At 50.2% G+C, this 10,022-nt stretch overlaps 1 pseudogene; it reads right to left on the bottom strand.

The window, feature by feature from the left end:
• Nucleotides 1–1,931: 1,931 nt before the first annotated feature.
• Nucleotides 1,932–2,590, bottom strand: LOC127185741 (60S ribosomal protein L13-like; annotated as a pseudogene).
• Nucleotides 2,591–10,022: the final 7,432 nt, after the last annotated feature.

The following is a 10,022-nucleotide window of genomic DNA, read 5'->3' on the forward strand; positions in this document are numbered from 1 at the left end:
CAGTGGTCAGTCATGTGAAGACTCAGCTGGGGGCTGTTTCCAAGATGGTTCCTTCACATGGCTGTTGGTATGTGGCTCACTCCACGGAGTTCTTTGACTGTCCTGGTGATCTGACGACTAAGCTTCCCCCAGATTTCCAAGAGGAAGCTATACTGCCTTTTATGTCCTAATGCTGGGTGTCACACAGTCGTTTCTGTCACATTCTATTTATTACAAGTGAGTCACTAAACAGCCCACAACTTCAAGGAGGGAAAGTGGGCTCTAGCTTTTGGAGGCAGGAATCCTAAAGAATTTGTAGACATACTTTAAAACCAGTGCAGACAGTAAATGGGCTAATTGAATCCAACCAAGTGTTTTGGCAACACAGATGGTAGCTATATATTTCCTTTTTCTTCCGTCAGATGACAGAGCTGAAGGACAGTGTTAAAAATGAATCAGGTAAGGATTTGCCTTGAACTTGAAACTTGAAGTTCAGGAAAAATAAAATTCCACCTGAAGGGTATGGCCTTGGATTTTCAGTTGTCATGGCAATTTTAAATAGGATAGAGGCTGGGGGGGGGGCGGACTTATGGCTCAGTGATAGAATGTGGGTGCTTAGTATGGGAGAAGCCCTGGTGCTCTGGGTCCACCCTCAGCTGCCCCCAGTATCCTCAATATCATTAAAGGTCTCTCTTGGCTTGTCTAGGGTGGAAACATATTCTCCCTGGAGATCTGTAACCTGGCTTCTAATCATTATCCAATTAAGGTTGAACTGTTGACCATGGTAAAAGGTCATTTCCAGGGGCTGGAAATGACTGATTCAGTCAGTAACGTGTTTGCCATGAAATCATGAGCACCCACAGTTGGATTCCCGGCACCTATACAGAAGCCAGGCACTGTAGTGCATGCCTGTGTGGAAACCCACACTTGAGGAGGTGGGAATGGGCAGATCCTTGAAGTACAGTGCCTAGCCAGTCTCGCTAGATAGGTGAGCTCTAGGTTCATGAAGAATAGAAGAAGACATCCTTTACGGGCCTCTGGTGTGCATCCATAAGAGCACATACATGCTGGGCGGTGGTGGCGCACGCCTTTAATCCCAGCACTTGGGAGGCAGAGGCAGGCAGATCACTGTGAGTTCAAGGCCAGCCTGGTCTACAGAGTCAGTTCAGGACAGCCACACAGAGAAATTCTATCTCGAAAAACAAAACAAAAAAAGAAAAAGAAAAAAAAAAAAAAAAAAAAGAGCACATACATGCCCCTTCATCCACACAGAAGATAGTTTCAGTCTAGAGAGATGGCTCAACGGTTAAGAGCACTCTCTGCTCTTCCAGAGGACCCGATGCCTTCTTCCGGCCTTTGAGAGCATCCGTATATATGCGGTGCTCATACAATAATATTGTTAAGCTGGCACACACCTTTAATCGCAGCACTCGGGAGGCAGAGGTAGGCAGACCGCCATGAATCTGAGGCCAGCCTGTTCCAGGATGGCCAGAGCTACATAGTGAGATCCTGTCTTGAATATGTGTATGTGTGTATGTGTGTGTGTGTGTGTGTGTGTGTGCGTGTGTGTGTACTTTTTAAAAGTAGTCAAAATCAAGACTCTCAAATATCAGCAAAGGAGCTAGAAATATAGCTGAGTGGCAAAATGCATCCTAGGTTTAGTGTACAGCGTGGCCAAAAAAAAAAAAAAAGTTTCATTGGAGTCTTTAGCGGAGGTAGTTCCACCTACTAATTCAAAGTAAAATTCTAAGAGCAGACATATATATATATTGAATTAAGTCTGTAAGTGGTCACAAAACTGGCTTTTTTGGAGTGGGAGCAGAGCCTAACCCTCCTTCAAAAGTTACTTGCTTGTCTAGAAGCTAGCAGTATTCCCATTGCTACTGATTATGGTTGACTCTTTTTTTTTTTTTTTTTCCTTTATCGAAAATTTATTGCATTTCAATAGCGCATTACTTTTTCTTCTCGGCCTTTTGCTCTGCACCTTCTTTTGCCCTTTTTGCTAGGACGCCAAAGAGCCGGCACTGGTGTGGGCCATGTGAAGACTGGCAAAAGCCTTGAAGCTCTTCTCTTCTTCTGTGATGACTCCGGCTTTCTCCTTTTTGTAGACATTGTGGATGGGCATCGCAGGTCCTGTTAGCTGGGTGGCCAGTTTAAGTTCTTCAGCAGAACTGTCTCCCTTCTTTGGAGCAGGAGGCTTCCTGGGGAAAAGTCTGAGCTTGGAGCGGTCCTCCTTCAGGGGATGCACATTGGCCTATAGTGACTCGGTAGCTTTGTTTCACCTCCTCAAGTCCACAGAGATGCCGATGGTGCGCGCCATTTTCTTATGGATACCAGCCACCTGGAGTTCTTCCAGGTTGAAGCCCCTGCCAGCTCGGACCCTGGTATGGTATCTAACGGTGGGGCACCTCACTATGGGCCTGATGGGACCCGATGAGAGACGGCGTGGGGGGGTGGGGGGGTGGGGGGTGGCAATGCGGCACGCTTTCGCCTGCCGGGCCTTGCGTCTGAGGCTCTTGCGTGCCGGCTGGTTGAACCAAGTGTCCATTCGCTGCTGCCTATCCTTGTGGAAGTGGGGCTTTAGGATCATGCCATTCCGGCTGTGCGTCATGGCTGCCTCCTGTGCAGGAGACCGGCCGAGCGGTAAGGAGGTTGACTCTTTTTTAAAAATAACTTATTTTGTTTTTAATGAAGTTGTGAACATCTACACTCACAACATTCTACTGCAAGACTAGCTAGGATTCCTTCCCCCCCCTTATTCTCAAGTATTCATCCCCCCCCCCTACATCAAATAAGGTAAAACATGTTCTTCAGATAGTGTCCTTTTAACCTTTGGAAAGTTGGGAAATGGATATGGCAAAGAGAAAATGAATTCAATATACTGTAGTGATAGTTTGGTGGTCAAGAATAAATAATCTATGTATGCAACTCAATTTCTAGGGTTTACAAAGATTGAGAGCATTACAGAATCTGATAGATTAGCCTTCTGTTTCCCCCCTAAAAACCATGGTGCAGCGATGAGCCTCAATGCTTATGCCTATAAATCCTACACTCTGGAGGTGGCTGCGCAAGGAGTGCTGGAGTTTGAAACAAGCCTGGGCTACTACTAGCTTACTGTTGAACTAAACATCACATAACCCAAAGCAACTGGGAGAGGAAAGGGTTTATTTGGTGTATAGGTTATACGCCATCATCAGGGGAAACAAAGGCAGGAACCTAGAGGCAGGAACTGAAACAGAGACTTTGAAGGAACACTGCTTGTTTACTGGTTTACTCCCTGTGCCTTGGAAACAGCCTTTATTTTCATTTGCTTATTTGTTTAAAATGGCTTAAGTGCATTGTGTTTCTGTGTACATGTATGGACACGTGTGTGCCATAGCATGCAAGTGGAGGACATAATTCTATCCTTCTATGGTTCCAGAGATCCAACCCATGTCACCAAGCTTGGTGGCAAGTGCCCTTTCCCAAGGAGTCAACTATTCCCAGCCTCCTTGGGATTTAAAGGTAAAAGGAATTTAAAATGTGACTTTCTACCTGGTACAACAGTGACCTAGTTGGTGATGGCCCTGGGTTTGATTCTTAGTATTTCAAATAAGTAAATGCATAAGATAACTAAAACCACTTATTTACTTCGGACAGTGCTCTTTGTAGTCCATGCTGACCTCAAACTCGACATGTAGCTAGTTTTGAACTCCTGACCCCTCCGTTTTCACCTTCTGAATGCTGGAACTGTCATCCTGCACCACTATATTTGGCTTAAAAGAATTAAATATTTTTATTCAGCAAGCAGAGCTGCATAGTCTAAGACAAGTATACATTTGATATGTTGAACACATTCATTTGATTTACAAATGTTTATGTCCTTGGAAAGATTTTGCCTATCAAGGTCCATCATTTTTTCCATCCAGGCAGGCCTAATTAAATAAGAAAACAGTCAAAATTCCATGTATGAAGTCACATTATGTAGTATTGAGAAACATTTAGCTAAACATGTTGAATTTGCCTTGAATGGGCCTTTATCAAAGGCCCCTTCCCCCAGAAAATAATTGTATTAATTCTGGATAAAAATAGCAGGGCCAATAAGCTGAAACTTAAGACTTGTCAAAGTATTAAAGCACTGAGCATTTAGTCTTAAAATACTTAGTATGACAAAGCCTGCTTCAGGTCCCTGGCTTCCATATCTCTATTGCCAGTCCCTCAGGTGGGGGGGGGGGAAGGCGAGGGGCGGGGGCAAGGAGCTGGTTGGGCATGAATGAAGAAATGAAGTCATGTACTCTATAGTCTTCTGAAGTCATATATATAGCACTTTGCAAACAATAGCCCTTACTTCTCTGACATACTTCCCTTTGTGGGAAAGGTTTGTTTCCTTTCCCTTTGAATCTGGGCTCTGTGAGTGCTTAAGCAATATATTATTGCACAGATGACACCACCATAGGGTGCTCCTTTTTGTAAATCTGTGTGTGCGTGTTTGTGTGTTCGTGTGTGTGTGTTCGTGTGTGTGTGTGTGTGTGTGTGTGTGTGTGTGTGTGTACACACCGAGGTGCATGAGTTCATGCCTGTGACTACAGGCAGGCACGAAGGTGCTATGGAACTTGTGTGACATTAGTGGACTGCCTCTGGCGTCAATCCTCCCCTTCTCCCTCATGTTTCCCTTGTACAGCAGGAGGTCTCCATCTCCCATTTCATTGTAGGAGTGCTGGGATCAAGCAGGGTACTGCCTGGCTTTTCTGGGGTCTGGGGCTCTGACCTCAGATCCTCATGCTTGTGTGGTATGTGCTTTATTCCCAGCCTTCTCTCTCTCTCTCTCTCTCTCTCTCTCTCTCTCTCTCTCTCTCTCTCTGACAGAAGTTTGCTGTGCATCCCAGACTTGCCTTGAGATCAGCATCTTCCTGTCGATTCTCATGACTCCCGAAATTGTTGGTATGGGCTACTACACCTGGCTTGGGTGCTTTCTTCCTCCTCCTCCTTCACCTCCACCACCACCACCTCCTCTTTCTCCTCCTGCTCCTTCTCCTTTTCTTCTTTTTCTGAGACAAGGTTTCTCTGTGTAACAGTTTTGGCTGTCCTGGACTCTCTTTGTAGACCAGGCTGGCCTCGAGTTCACAGAGATACCCCTGCCTCTGCATCAGAGTGGGTGCTTTCTTAATACAGGTAAGCAGGTCCATGAACACTTGAGAGATCTAAACTGCTACTCAACGAAAGAGGCCAAAAGGGCTTTGGGGAATCTTTAAGCTGGGAAAACTCCTGCGAATCTGCTTCTAGGCTTAGGTTTTTTAAGTAACTGGCAGCTTCCATTTCCTCTCTCTTGGGATGCTCTGCTCTTGGCACACAGCCAACACGCTGTAAGGAAGCCCAAGCCACCCTGTGGCGAGGCCCACATGGAGGAGAAGCAGCACAGCCAGCAGGGCCCTGCCAGCTCTCTTTATGTACCATCCTGAAAGTGGATCTCATAGAGCTACCTCACCCACACAACACACAGTGTGGTCAGGCCCCAGACTAGATGATGGAGCCAAATAAATGGCGATTGTTTTAGACCACCAGCCTTCGGGTATAGCTTCACTCAGTAATAAGTAATAAAGAATGACTTAGACATAGTAGGGTGCTCAAATCTTAAGTGTACTTTTATATGTTTATAAAACCATGGAATTGTTGCATAGAGATGGACTGCATCTCTCTAGAAGGTTCTCTAGACAGCTTCTTGAAATACCACTCGGGTACCTGGATTCTGAGTCTACAGCCTAATATTATATATTATTATTATTATTTTATTCGTTTTGCTGCAGCAGCAGCAGCAGCAGCAGCAGCAGCAGCAGCAGCGATGTTTCCAAACTTAATGAAAAACACTCTTTAGCATGCTTAGATGAAGTAAATACTGGCTCTGCTGTGTAGGCCAGAAGAGTGAAAGCTCAATGGAAGACAAGCAGACTGCAATCTGTATCCACCGGGAAGTCAGCAGGCAGGAAACTGAACTGCTCTGCTCTTAAATCTCCGGTCAGCAAAGTCGCCGCCTCATAAAAAACCAAGCGCAAGAGCATGGGATTCTACCTTAATACCTGCCATAGTCAGGGGCCTCTGAGGCCTAAATAGTCCCTGTCCCTATCCCAAACAACAGAGGCATCTTTAAACTGGGCGAAGAGAGGACCCCTCCCTCCCTTTCCAATCTGCTTCACCAATTGCTTTACTTCAAACTGTGGGCTGATTTCCATTAATCACACTTGGCCCTAATTACCCTGGAGCAGCCTTTCTTCCCCTGGCCTGGAGCTGGAATTTTAAGGGGCTACTGACAAAGCAGGTCCATGGGTCCAAACAATAATGGTGGCTTCAGGAAACCGCTGGGTGAGGAGGTGTCCATCCCCAGTCCTTTCCTTCCAGACTGTAAGTTCCAGGCCTGCTGGTGATCTCCCCAGGTAGGAGCCCGAGTTCCTCCACTAAATAGATTTTCCTTTTGTTGTCACATTAATTTGCAACTCATTAATAGTGACAGAAGTGAGGTACTGCAACGATGTCATTTGCATATTCATGAGTGACTTATTATTAAACAAATAAGATTTTCCTATCTTCGCAGCACCCAAAGTAAGGCTGAACAGTACATTACACCGGCCCCATGCTTTATTCTCTCTTTAATATGTTAATAGATGCAGTTGATTTCTTTAAGTAAATACGCATCTATAAAACAACACGTACTTTATAAAAAAGAAATTTAAATAATAATCCATTAGCAAAGTTGGCAACAATTTAAGAGGAACAACCCATTAATACTAACGCGTGGGAATCAATTTGCGAATTTTTAACTCGGGTGGTGGGTTGAGGACGATTGGGGGGGGCGGGGACTTGCAAGTGTTGTGTGAGCTTAAAAAACATTTTGGTGAGTTTCAGGAAACAAGGACTGGAATCCTTTACTTCTAACGGGTGCCGGCTCCCTGTAGGTCGAAAACTGTCCGAGTCTTTACCTCCACATCGGCATTTTTCCTGCGTCCTCTGGGGACCCGAGACTTGGGCTGACATCTAGCACGTGGCTTTTCACCGGGCCTCTAGGCTGCCCAGCAGCACCGGGTTAAGCAGGGTGGGGGTGGGGCAAGACCTGGCATCCAGGCGCCGCTCCTACCCGGGCGGAGGTTGGGGCTCTCCTCTCCTGTCTCCCATCCCCCGGCACCGGCTTCATCACAGCCGGTTCTTTCCAGCTAGGGTCAGGGTGGCCTCCCCCCGCGGTGTCGCGGAGCTCAGGGCCAACCGCGCACCCTTATCTCGGCCCAGTCAGACACTCGCCGCGCGGAATCTGTTGACATTTACTATTGTTCGCAGGAGTCCGGAGCGGCGGGCGGGGCGAGGCGAGGGAGGGCCGCAAGTGTGAGGCCTGCGCTCCACGTGTGTGCGCGCGCGCGTGCTCGCGAACGGGGTGGGGAGGGCAGTCTTCTTGGAAAATAAAAGTGGCCGGCGGGCCCGGAAGCTTCCAAGCCGGCTGAGCGGCCCACGCCGGGAATTGAAGTGGTGGCGCGCGGGGGTGGGTGGCTGGGAGGTGGGTGCAGGAAGGAAGACCGGTGGTGGGCCGTGGGCTCCGCGGGGGAGGGGTGAGGACGGCTCCAGCCGCACAACCCCCAGTGACCCACAGGACACAAGTGCATTTGTGCCCAGCCGTGGTAGGGATTAAAGTGCCATACGGCCCGAGCGAGGGGGGTGAGGCGGGTAGAAAACAACCCGCGCGCACAAAGCGCGCATTGTTCGAGCCACCTCCATTATGCCGCGCTGCAGCCAAGAGCCTGTTTCGCAACTGCCGTCCGGGCGATCGGGCGCGCGCGCGCGCGTACACACACGCTCCGCTGGGAATGGGAAGGGCTGCCTGGGCTGGGCTGTGAGTAGTGGGGCTCGCGGGTATCTTGGGGAGCTCGGCTGAGCTCTTTGTTTTTTTTTTTTCGTCCTAATCTTCTCTGCACTTTCTTGTTTTCCTGGCTCCTGCCCGGAGCGCACCCCGAAGCGAGGAGCTCCCCCTGGGAAGCAGGCGACCGCAGGGGTGTAAAGTGGAGAGGGCGCGTTCTCTGCCGCTGTCACCCGCGGATCGCAGCCCCAGGCGCACAGTGCTCGGCTGCTCTGCTGAGGACACGTGCGCAGGAGGAACGGGGACAGCGTCCCTGCTTTCCAAGGAGAGACTCCCAGAGCACCCACTCCAAGGTTTCCTGGCACTCCGAGACTTCCCCGTGCCGGGAGCGGAAGCTGTGGAATCCCGCACCGAGCCGCTTGGCCTGCGGTGCGTGCGTGCCAAGTGGGCCACCTAGTCTCCTCTACACCAACCATGCAGGGCCCAGGCTCTGGCCTCCACCCTCTATAGCATTCAGCGCCTTGCGCCTTGCTTAGGCACACTGAGAGGAATTTTAAGCCTGGGAGACATCAGAAGGCCCCCTTCTTTGGGTGTAGGGCGGGCTAGAAGCCACACCACTTTCCAGATCCCCTGCTGAGCCCTCTTGGTGGGCAGGTGGGGACTGAAGGCACTCGGGCTCCGCAAGCTAGCGAAGTCTGGTTTCCTTTACGTTTTACAAGCTATAAATAAACTTCCCCTTGGGCGGATGAGCACTGCGTCCAAGGGCGGCTTCCCGCCGAATCCGGCGGGCGGTTTACGATCTGGGCCGGGAGCTGGTCCTAACACGGCCCAAGGCCCGAGCCCAGGGTGGGGCGCCGGCTCCGGGAGAGCTCAGAGGTCGTCCAGGAGTGGTCGAGTGACACCCCCTTACCCCCCACCTCGGCTGAGGCGCCTCAGCTCTGAGGCCCGGTGGGGGGGGTGGAGCTGGTTGATTTATGATCCGTCACCCCACCCCGCCCCTCCCGTTTCACTTGTTTTCCTCATCTTCTCTAGCTCAAACCATGTTCCCAAAGCCTCACCCGGGGCAACCCTGCCCAGGGACGATTTGGCAACATCAGGCCGCTGGAGCACTGGCCGGGGCCCTGGCTAGGAAGGGGTGCAAAAGGTGTGGGTGAAGCCTTTGGTGCTTTTCAGCCCCCTGTACCTCCTCCCAGGGCAGGCTGCTAGCCGGCCAAGCAGGACAAAGCTGGGTGGCCAAGGGTGGCCTTAGCCTGAGAGGCTGAGGGAGATGAAGAGCTGACCTCAGGGGTGGGAAAATCCCGGGTAGATCCCTGACTTTCTCAAGGTCATCATCGGGCTGAGGGACTGAAACTATTGGCCCACTCGAGAGAGCAGAAGCCACTGCACCAGTTAGCACCTTCTGACGGTCGGTTGTTTCCTGAGGAAGGACAAAGGCCGCCATAAATGACACCATGGGTCCCAACACCATACCTTTCACCGAGGGAGTGCTGTTTTCCTCTTCTTTGGTGTCCACACTGCCTGATGGGAGGCCAGGCATCCAACACACGCTCATGGACTCATGGACCGTGGATGTATGTAGGCCTACGCAGAAAGTAAAGAGTGGAGGCAACTCAAATAGTTGGCTACCTTCTTTCCATCTGAGATTTAGGAGAGAAGTCAGGCAAGCACGAGTGAGGGACCTCCACAGCCAGGGACATTGCTCCTCAGCCTTCTATTTGTTTAACCCTCTACCCAGCCTCCGCAGCTGGTGACAGGGGGATTCCTGGTGGCGTTAATCTCAGGGCTGGATCCCAACCTCAGTCTCCGGGAGACACCCCTCCCTATTCTCAGAGCCAAAAGTCCCAGGGTACTGGTGCACCACCACCACCACCACCTAAAAGAGCCTGGGGGAAGTCGAGGGTATATAGAAAGGGACATTTGGCAAGGTCTCCATTGTTCGGGGGGCGGGGCGGGGGAGGGGGGCTGGGAAGCTGACTCACTCTGAGCACAGAGCGATGCAGAGTGTTTTCTCGGCAGCCTTTACCCGAGTGCTTTATTTAGACAGGCTTTATTTACAGTACACATGTTTTCGGCGGCTCGTTATTCTGGAGGCGGGAATGGAAACTGGGCAAGAGCTGTTCTCCCCCATGAGCGTTGCCTTTAGAAGGGGTTGAGGATCCGGAGCATCAGAGGACCCCACTTTCGATTGTCAGTAAGATCATGTCCAAGAAACTGGGGCAGAAGAGGGTAC

The sequence above is a fragment of the Acomys russatus genome, chromosome X (assembly GCF_903995435.1).
Source record: "Acomys russatus chromosome X, mAcoRus1.1, whole genome shotgun sequence".
Taxonomy (NCBI): Eukaryota; Metazoa; Chordata; class Mammalia; order Rodentia; family Muridae; genus Acomys; species Acomys russatus.